Genomic DNA, 10,146 nt, shown 5'->3' on the forward strand with positions numbered 1-10,146 from the left:
GATACTTGATGGTTACAGTGTTGGCTCAGATACTTGATGGTCACAGTGTTGGCTCAGATACTTGATGGTTACAGTGTTGGCTCAGATACTTGATGGTCACAGTGTTGGCTCAGATACTTGATGGTCACAGTGTTGGCTCAGATACTTGATGGTTACAGTGTTGGCTCAGATACTTGATGGTTACAGTATTGGCTCAGATACTTGATGGTTACAGTGTTGGCTCAGATGCTTGATGGTTACAGTGTTGGCTCAGATTCTTGATGGTTACAGTATTGGCTCAGATACTTGATGGTTACAGTGTTGGCTCAGATACTTGGTTACAGTGTTGGCTCAGATGCTTGATGGTTACAGTGTTGGCTCAGATGCTTGATGGTTGCAGTATTGGCTCAGATACTTGATGGTTACAGTGTTGGCTCAGATACTTGATGGTTACAGTGTTGGCTCAGATGCTTGATGGTTGCAGTATTGGCTCAGATACTTGATGGTTACAGTGTTGGCTCAGATACTTGATGGTTACAGTGTTGGCTCAGATGCTTGATGGTTGCAGTATTGGCTCAGATACTTGATGGTTACAGTGTTGGCTCAGATACTTGATGGTTACAGTGTTGGCTCAGATACTTGATGGTTACAGTGTTGGCTCAGATGCTTGATGGTTGCAGTATTGGCTCAGATACTTGATGGTTACAGTGTTGGCTCAGATACTTGATGGTTACAGTGTTGGCTCAGATACTTGATGGTTACAGTGTTGGCTCAGATACTTGATGGTTACAGTGTTGGCTCAGATGCTTGATGGTTGCAGTATTGGCTCAGATACTTGATGGTTACAGTGTTGGCTCAGATACTTGATGGTTACAGTGTTGGCTCAGATACTTGATGGTTACAGTGTTGGCTCAGATGCTTGATGGTTGCAGTATTGGCTCAGATACTTGATGGTTACAGTGTTGGCTCAGATACTTGATGGTTACAGTGTTGGCTCAGATACTTGATGGTTACAGTGTTGGCTCAGATACTTGATGGTTACAGTGTTGGCTCAGATACTTGATGGTCACAGTGTTGGCTCAGATACTTGATGGTTACAGTGTTGGCTCAGATACTTGATGGTTACAGTATTGGCTCAGATACTTGATGGTTACAGTGTTGGCTCAGATACTTGATGGTTACAGTGTTGGCTCAGATACTTGATGGTCACAGTGTTGGCTCAGATACTTGATGGTTACAGTGTTGGCTCAGATACTTGATGGTTACAGTGTTGGCTCAGATACTTGATGGTCACAGTGTTGGCTCAGATACTTGATGGTCACAGTGTTGGCTCAGATACTTGATGGTTACAGTATTGGCTCAGATACTTGATGGTTACAGTGTTGGCTCAGATACTTGATGGTTACAGTATTGGCTCAGATGCTTGATGGTTACAGCGTTGGCTCAGATACTTGATGGTTACAGCGTTGGCTCAGATACTTGATGGTTACAGCGTTGGCTCAGATACTTGATGGTTACAGCATTGGCTCAGATACTTGATGGTTACAGCATTGGCTCAGATACTTGATGGTTACAGCGTTGGCTCAGATACTTGATGGTTACAGCGTTGGCTCAGATACTTGATGGTTACAGCGTTGGCTCAGATACTTGATGGTTACAGCGTTGGCTCAGATACTTGATGGTTACAGTGTTGACTCAGATACTTGATGGTTACAGTATTGGCTCAGATACTTGATGGTTACAGTATTGGCTCAGATACTTGATGGTTACAGTGTTGGCTCAGATACTTGATGGTTACAGTATTGGCTCAGATACTTGATGGTTACAGTATTGGCTCAGATACTTGATGGTTACAGTATTGGCTCAGATACTTGATGGTTACAGTGTTGGCTCAGATACTTGATGGTTACAGTGTTGGCTCAGATACTTGATGGTTACAGTATTGGCTCAGATACTTGATGGTTACAGTGTTGGCTCAGATACTTCATGGTTACAGTGTTGGCTCAGATGCAGGGCCGGCGTCAGCACCCGGCGTACCCGGGCAAGTGCCGGGGCCCTGGCGAGACGGGGGCCCATTCAGGGACGGCGTTAGGGGCAGGCAGCTGCCAGTGCCTAGGGCCCCGCTCCCCCAGGGGCCCTCAGCTAACGGCACATCACGCAGCTGCTATGGGGCCCCTGTGAGGCAGGGGGGCCCGCCTATCGCAAGCGCCAACTCCCCCGCCGCTTTGATCTATACTACATGGCTGTGTTATATGCGATCATGAATCGTGGTATGTGTTAAAGGGGGTGGGCCCACTGAGATTCTTTCGCCCGGGGCCCTCAAAAACCTGGGGCCGGCCCTGCTCAGATGCCTGATGGTTACACAGTGTTGGCTCAGATACTTGATGGTTGCAGTGTTGGCTCAGATACTTGATGGTTACAGTGTTGGCTCAGATGCTTGATGGTTACAGTGTTGGCTCAGATGCTTGATGGTTACAGTATTGGCTCAGATGCTTGATGGTTACAGTGTTGGCTCAGATACTTGATGGTTACAGCGTTGGCTCAGATGCTTGATGGTTACAGCGTTGGCTCAGATGCTTGATGGTTACAGCGTTGGCTCAGATGCTTGATGGTTACAGTGTTGGCTCAGATACTTGATGGTTACAGCGTTGGCTCAGATGATTGATGGTTACAGCGTTGGCTCAGATGCTTGATGGTTACAGCGTTGGCTCAGATGCTTGATGGTTACATCGTTGGCTCAGATACTTGATGGTTACAGCGTTGGCTCAGATGCTTGATGGTTACAGTATTGGCTCAGATACTTGATGGTTACAGCGTTGGCTCAGATGCTTGATGGTTACAGCGTTGGCTCAGATACTTGATGGTTACAGCGTTGGCTCAGATACTTGGTTACAGTGTTGGCTCAGATACTTGATGGTTACAGTATTAGCTCAGATGCCTGATGGTTACAGCGTTGGCTCAGATGCTTGATGGTTACAGTATTGGCTCAGATACTTGATGGTTACAGTGTTGGCTCAGATACTTGGTTACAGTGTTGGCTCAGATACTTGATGGTTACAGTATTGGCTCAGATGCTTGATGGTCACAGTGTTGGCTCAGATGCTTGATGGTCACAGTGTTGGCTCAGATGCTTGATGGTTACAGTGTTGGCTCAGATACTTGATGGTTACAGCGTTGGCTCAGATGCTTGATGGTTACAGCGTTGGCTCAGATGCTTGATGGTTACAGCGTTGGCTCAGATGCTTGATGGTCACAGCGTTGGCTCAGATACTTGATGGTTACAGCGTTGGCTCAGATGCTTGATGGTTACAGTATTGGCTCAGATGCTTGATGGTTACAGCGTTGGCTCAGATGCTTGATGGTTACAGTATTGGCTCAGATGCTTGATGGTTACAGTATTGGCTCAGATGCTTGATGGTTGCAGTATTGGCTCAGATGCTTGATGGTTACAGTGTTGGCTCAGATGTTTGATGGTTTCAGTATTGGCTCAGATGCTTGATGGTTGCAGTATTGGCTCAGATGCTTGATGGTTACAGTGTTGGCTCAGATGCTTGATGGTTGCAGTTTTGGCTCAGATACTTGATGGTTACAGTGTTGGCTCAGATGCTTGATGGTTACAGTATTGGCTCAGATGCTTGATGGTCACAGTGTTGGCTCAGATGCTTGATGGTCACAGTGTTGGCTCAGATGCTTGATGGTTACAGTGTTGGCTCAGATACTTGATGGTTACAGCGTTGGCTCAGATGCTTGATGGTTACAGCGTTGGCTCAGATGCTTGATGGTTACAGCGTTGGCTCAGATGCTTGATGGTCACAGCGTTGGCTCAGATACTTGATGGTTACAGCGTTGGCTCAGATGCTTGATGGTTACAGTATTGGCTCAGATGCTTGATGGTTACAGCGTTGGCTCAGATGCTTGATGGTTACAGTATTGGCTCAGATGCTTGATGGTTACAGTATTGGCTCAGATGCTTGATGGTTGCAGTATTGGCTCAGATGCTTGATGGTTACAGTGTTGGCTCAGATGTTTGATGGTTTCAGTATTGGCTCAGATGCTTGATGGTTGCAGTATTGGCTCAGATGCTTGATGGTTACAGTGTTGGCTCAGATGCTTGATGGTTGCAGTTTTGGCTCAGATACTTGATGGTTACAGTGTTGGCTCAGATGCTTGATGGTTACAGTATTGGCTCAGATGCTTGATGGTTACAGCATTGGCTCAGATGCTTGATGGTTACAGTATTGGCTCAGATGCTTGATGGTTACAGTATTGGCTCAGATGCTTGATGGTTTCAGTATTGGCTCAGATGCTTGATGGTTGCAGTATTGGCTCAGATGCTTGATGGTTACAGTGTTGGCTCAGATTCTTGATGGTTACAGGACTGGCTCAGGTGCTTGATGGTTATAGTATTGACACAGATACACTGTGCTGAGATGTACAGGCGCTCCGAACACTTGCTTCCGAGACCGGAGCAGCAGGGAAACGAGTACAGTACACTGTGGTGGCCATAATACTGTATAGAGGACTATGGGGAGTACATAAAACTGTATGGGGAGTGCCTTATACTGTATGGACTATAGCTGGTGCATTGTACTATGGGGAGTGCATTATACTATATTGAAGACTATAGGGAGTGCATTGTACTGTATGGAGGCCTGTGGGGAGTGCATTATACAGTATGGAGGACCAGGGCTGCAACCAGGAATTTGAGGGCCCCATACTGGCAAAATGTTTGGGCCCCCTTGAATCTTTCACAGTCCCACCGTCCACTCTTGAAAAAAACTCCACTTCTGCACAATGTCCTCACTAGAGATGAGCGAATTTGATTCCCTGCTTATTTGGCAAGCTATAGCGCTTACCGAATAAGCTACAGCATGAACCCAGATACATGGAGTGCGCCGGCTGATCAGCTGTCTGGTGCCGCAGCTGCATGTGTCGCGGCGGTGTCACAGTCACAACACATGCATGGAGAGCCTGTTTGTTGGGCCTGTTTTGGGCTCTCCATGCATGTGTTGTGACTGTGACACCGCCGCGACACATGCAGCTGCGGTGCCGAACAGCTGATCATCCGGCGCTCTCCACGTATTCGAGTTCCTACTGTAGCTTATTCGATAAGTGCTATAGCGTGCCGAATAAGCAGCGACCCGATCAAATTCGCTCATCTCTAGTCCTCACCAATCACACATTAGCTAGTGATGAGCGAGTATACTCGTTGCTCGGGTTTTCCTGAGCACGCTCGGGTGACCTCCGAGTATTTGTTAGTGTTTGGAGATTTAGTTTTCATCACGGCAGCTGAATGATTTACAGCTATTAGCCAGGCTGAGTACATGTGGGGGTTGCCTGGTTGCTAGGTAATCCCCACATGTAATAAAGTTGGCTAATAGCTGTAAATTATGCTGCTGAGGCGATGAAAACTTAATCTCCGAGCAGTCATAAATATTCGGAGACCACCCGAGCGTGCTTGGGAAAACCCGAGCAACGAGTACACTCGCTCATTACTAATATTAGCCCTTCCCACTGAATATCAGATCACATACATAGCCAGCAGCCTTTGTTTTGGCCAAAAGATTATTTAACCCCACCACGACAAGACAGACTCTTTTGGCAGGGCCCTTCTCTGCTCAAATCTATTAAACATTTCTTAAAATATCCAATACTCTTTTTAGGTATATTTTCAGTTATTTTTCTTTGAAGGAATGAGTCACATACATTTTTTAAAATGACCATTAATACCACATACAAGAAATAAATACCGCCACACAATGACCATTACCACTACATAGAGACCGAATACTACAATACTGATCATGAATTAAAAAGAAACACAACACGAAGTGCCATTATACACAGGAGCTCTGTGTATAGTGTCAGTGTACAGGTAATACAGGGATCACCAGTGACATAATAAAATCTTTATTTTTTATATAGCGCTAACAGATTCCGCAGCGCTTTACAGTTTGCACAGATTTTCATCACTGTCCCTGATGGGGCTCACAATCTAGAATCCCTATCAGTATGTCTTTGGAATGTGGGAGGAAACCGGAGTGCCCGGAGGAAACCCACGCAAACACGGAGAGAACATACAAACTCTTTGCAGATGTTGTCCTAGGTGGGATTAGAACCCAGGACCCCAGCGCTGCAAGGCTGCAGTGCTAACCACTGCGCCACCGTGCTGCCCTAATACACAGGAGCTCTGTATATAGTGTCAGTGTACAGGTAATACAGTGATCACCAGTGACATTATACACAGGAGCTCTGTATATAGTGTCAGTGTACATGTAATACAGGGATCACCGGTGACATTATACACAGGAGCTCTGTATATAGTGTCAGTGTACAGGTAATACATGGATCACTGGTGACATTATACACAGGAGCTCTGTATATAGTGTATTGTGTACAGGTAATACAGGGATCACTGGTGACATTATACACAGGAGCTCTGTATATAGTATACAGTGTATAGTGTACAGGTAATACAGTGATCACTGGTGATATACACAGGAGCTTTGTATATAGTATACAGTGTATAGTGTGCAGGTAATACAGTGATCACTGGTGACATTATACACAGGAGTTCTGTATATAGTATACAGTGATCACCGGTGACATTATACATAGGAGCTATGTATATACTGTAGTGTCAGTGTACAGGTAATACAGGGATCACCGGTCACATTATACACAGGAGCTCTGTATATAGGGTATTGTGTACAGGTAACACAGGGATCACTGGTGACATTATTCTCAGGAGTTCTGAATATAGTGTTAGTGTTCAGGTAATACAGGGATCACTGGTGACATTATACACAGGAGCTCTATACAGTGTCAGTATACAGGTAATATGGTGATCACTGGTAATATGTATATTACTACATATGTAGTAGTGTGTATAGTATACATTGTATAGTTTACAGGTAATTCAGTCATCACTAGTGACATACACAGGAGTTCTTTATATAGTGTATAGTGTACAGGTAATACAAGGATCACCGGTGACATTATACACAGGAGCTCTGTATATAGTGTATTGTGTACAGGTAATACAGTGATCAATGGTAACATTACACAGGAGCTCTGTATATAGTGTCAGTGTACAGGTAATACAGGGATTACTGGTGACATTATACACAGGAGCTCTGTATATAGTGTATTGTGTTCAGGTAATACAGGGATCACTGGTGACATTATATAAAGGAGCTCTGTATATAGTATACAGTGTATAGTGTACAGGTAATACAGTGATCACTGGTCATATTATACACAGGAGCTCTGTATATAGTATACAGTGTATAGTGTACAGGTAATACAGTGATCACTGGTGACATTATACACAGGAGTTCTGTATATAGTATACAGTGATCACCGGTGACATTATACATGGGAGCTATGTATGTACTGTAGTGTCAGTGTACAGGTAATACAGGGATCACCGGTGACATTATACACAGGAGCACTGTATATAGGGTATTGTGTACAGGTAACACAGGGATCACTGGTGACATTATTCTCAGGAGTTCTGAATATAGTGTTAGTGTACAGGTAATACAGGGATCACTGGCGACATTATATACAGGAGCTCTGTATATAGTGTCAGTATACAGGTAATACGGTGATCACTGGTAATATTATACACAGGAGCTCTGTGTATATTATACATTGTATAGTTTACAGGTAATTCAATCATCACTGGTGACATACACAGGAGTTCTGTATATAGTATACAGTGTATAGTGTACTGGTAATACAAGGATCACCGGTAACATTATACACAGGAGCTCTGTATATAGTGTATTGTGTACAGGGATCACTGGCAACATTATACACAGGAGTTCTGTATACAGTGTCAGTATACAGGTAATACAGGGATCACCGGTGACATACACAGGAGCTCTGTATATAGTGTCAGTATACTGGTAATACAGTGATCACTGGTGATATTATACACAGGATCTCTGTATATAGTATACAGTGATCATCAGTGTCATTATACACAAGAACTCTGTATATAGTATACAGTGTATAGTGTTAGTGTACAGGTAATGCACTCACTAGTGATGTCTCTAGCTCAAGTCCTTCATCTTCATTTTCTTCTTCATCCAGCTCAGACCACCATCACTTGTTCCAACGAGGATTTGTCTCTAGATTAAATAACATACAGTTAGCTAGAGCACTGCTTGCAGAGCATATTCCCCACTTTTTCCCTTTCTTGTACACTACACAGCTGAATACAGATGTGCACCCACCATTAATATATCATTAGTAATTATGCAACCCCCATTCCAAATATAAATTATAATCCACCACTGTGTCCCCACTAACTATACATAGCCACTTTCTCCACCTAATAAATATATAAATTAATTAGCACCTGTACTCTTTTCCCCAATTCATTACCAGTCCCTGCATCCTCAGTCCCCCACTCTGTACTGTCCTCTCCCCCGATTCATTATGTTTACTTGCCCCTTCCACGCCAATTCATTATGTCATGTTTTCTCTTTGTCTCACCCCACCCTCAATTTATTATGAACTGCTCTCCCCCACATACAATACATCAATTACTCCCCTACCCTCAAAATTCATCATTATTTGCTCTCCCTCCAGCCACCCAAGTCATCATTTGCTCTCCCCACCCCCACCCTCAATTCGTCATTTGAAGGAATGCTCGGTCAAGCCGATATTTCAAGTGTACGGGGTGTCAAAAGAGATAATTTTCCTTTATCTAGGTGCCTCATACTTTGCATTGACGAGGGCCAATAGCCCAAAACACCGTGTCTGTAAATTGAGATTCTGATTTGCCTTTTATCCTAAGTCAAATTACAAGACTCGTTAAAGGGTTGATTGTGACTTGTAGGATCGCTGCTTCCAACAGGTGGCGCTATAGAGTTCTAGTCCTCTTTCTCTCTGAAGAGGCAATTTGCATATTATGCAGCAAAAGACACTGATATCCATGTCCCTTATTTATTAGTAGGGTCGATGCTTGTGTACTAATCATGCTACATCGGCCCCTCCATTGTGGTGATGGTTGCCCTGTCTCCCTCCCCCAATTCATCATTTGCAGTCCACCTCCCCTCTCACTTCATCATTTGCAGTCCACCTCCCCTCTCACTTCATTATTTGCAGTTCCCCTCCCCCAATTCATCATTTGCAGTTCCCCTCCCCACCTCACTTCATCATTTGCAGTCCCCCTCCCCCAATTCATCATTTGCAGTTCGCCTCCCCTCTTACTTCATCATTTGCAGTCCCCCGTCACCCCCCCCCCTTCATCATTTGCAGTCTCCCCTCACTTTATCATTTGCAATCCCTCCTCACTTCATCATTTGCAGTCCCCCTCCCCCTCACTTTATCATATGCAGTCCCCTTGCCCCTCACTTCATAATTTGCAGTCCCCCACTCCATTATTTGCAGTGTCCCTCGACCGCAATTCCTTATTTGCAGTCCCCTCCCCCTCACTTCATTATTTGCTGTCCCCCTCAATTCATCATTTGCAGGGCCCCTCGCCCGCAATTCATTATTTGCAGTCCCCCACCACTTCATCATTTGTAGTCCCCCTCCCCACCACTTCATCATTTGCAGTCCCCCTCCCCTCACTTCATCATTTTCAGTCCCCCTTCATCATTTGCAGTCCCTCACCCCTCACTTATTTTACAGTCCATCACCCAACTCACCATCATTTGCAGTCCGCCCCTCACTTCATTTGCAGTGTCCCATCCCCCTTCACTTCATCATTTGCAGTCCGTCTCCCCCATTATACTGCATAGAGGACTATGGGGAGTGCATAATACTGTATGGAGGACTATGGGGAGTGCATTATACTGTATGGAGGACTATGGGGTTGCATTACATTGTATGTAGGACTATGGGGGTGCATTATACTGTATGGAGGACAATGGGGAGTGCATTATACTATGTGGAGCACTATGGGGAGTGCAGTATACTATATGGAGCGCTATGGGGAGTGCAGTATACTATATGGGGGCTATGGGGAGTGCAGTATACTATATGGGGGGGCTATGGGGAGTGCAGTATACTATATGGGGGCTATGGGGAGTGCAGTGTACTATATGGGGGGGCTATGGGGAGTGCAGTATACTATATGGGGGACTATGGGGAGTGCAGTATACTATATTAAGCGCTATGGGGAGTGCAGTATACTATATGGGGGCTATG

This window comes from Ranitomeya imitator, chromosome 2 (genome assembly GCF_032444005.1).
Source record: "Ranitomeya imitator isolate aRanImi1 chromosome 2, aRanImi1.pri, whole genome shotgun sequence".
Lineage (NCBI taxonomy): Eukaryota > Metazoa > Chordata > Amphibia > Anura > Dendrobatidae > Ranitomeya > Ranitomeya imitator.